Here is a 1,175-nt window from a genome sequence, read left to right as displayed (position 1 = left end):
TTTGACTGCTATAAATTTTAGCTTTTTATGATTTTGGGTGTGAAAATACGAAGTGCCCCTTCCATTTTGTTTTGGTGTTTTTAGATATCTTCAAGCAAAATTATGATCAGATTTGGTTCTTTATTTATACTAGCTTGACTTTTTTTAAGATGTTTAAGAATGGATATGTGATGAGTTATGCATAGTTTAAATTTGTTTGATGCATGTTTTGGGCTAATTTAATGGTAATTGCTACTATCAAATTAATAGTAATTGTTATTAAATTACTGTTGAGGCCCAATTTTGGCCCAACTTAAACCAAAAAACTACCTACCCAAATACCCCAAAACTACATTAGCCCAATCCCTAAAAAAGGCCCTAGCCCAAATAAGACCCAACCAATTGATTTAGGGTTTTAGAAAAGTTAAAACCCTAAATCACCTAATCCCACCGCTTGTCACGTCCACCGCCACTGTTTGACACTAGCACCGCCCATTTTCCTGCAAGAAAAACAGAGCAATTTATTAGGAAGCAAGTTGTAAGGAAAAATGGCTATAAAAGGCCAAATCCAAAACCATTGTACAACTTCGGCATTTTGTGAGAAATAGAAACAATATTTGATTTTAAAATACAAACAGAAATCAGAGAGTAAAAGCACACAATAGCAAATCAAGAGGAAAAAAACACCAAATCGGAAGAAACCGAAACACATAGAATCAAAATAAAAAACAAAGGTGATTGTATTTTCTTTTGATTTATTTATTTTTTTCTTTTCTATTTTTTGAACCTTTTTATTCGAATATATATATACTATAAACACAAAAAAATAACAGAAAATAAAAAAAGGGGAAATTTTTACCTTTTCCGGCCACCGTGCGGTCCGACGACCGGACCGTGACCGCCCCTGTGGCCGGAAATCGCCTCCCTCCCCTCTCTCCCTTTTTTTTTCTTTTCCAGCAGCCCAAATGATTTTTTTTTTGCTGAAAATGGCCCTTTTATAGCCTCCCAAAACGACGTCGTTTTGGGAGTTGTCTTTTAACCCCAAAATGACGTCGTTTCGAGCATGACCCGATCAGTCCGACCCGACCCGCCTCAGGATCCGCGTGTTTTTGTATCATGGTCTAATTGCGCGCACGGTCCTTCAACTTTTTATATATTTTGCAATTAGGTTTTTATTTCTTTTAAATTGGCCCTAA

The 1,175-nt window shown here is 36.0% G+C and overlaps 1 long non-coding RNA gene across 1 annotated transcript; it reads right to left on the bottom strand.

Annotated features, from left to right (window-relative positions):
- Positions 1–242: 242 nt before the first annotated feature.
- Positions 243–953, bottom strand: LOC128286537 (uncharacterized). Its single transcript, XR_008277142.1, has 2 exons — positions 839–953; positions 243–479 (listed from the first exon to the last, which is right to left on the bottom strand). It is a non-coding gene; the product is annotated as an uncharacterized LOC128286537 (long non-coding RNA).
- Positions 954–1,175: the final 222 nt, after the last annotated feature.

The sequence above is a fragment of the Gossypium arboreum genome, chromosome 13, assembly GCF_025698485.1.
Source record: "Gossypium arboreum isolate Shixiya-1 chromosome 13, ASM2569848v2, whole genome shotgun sequence".
Taxonomy (NCBI): domain Eukaryota; kingdom Viridiplantae; phylum Streptophyta; class Magnoliopsida; order Malvales; family Malvaceae; genus Gossypium; species Gossypium arboreum.
Note: the sequence above shows the minus strand (reverse complement) of the source record. Positions and strands in the feature narration are given on the sequence as shown.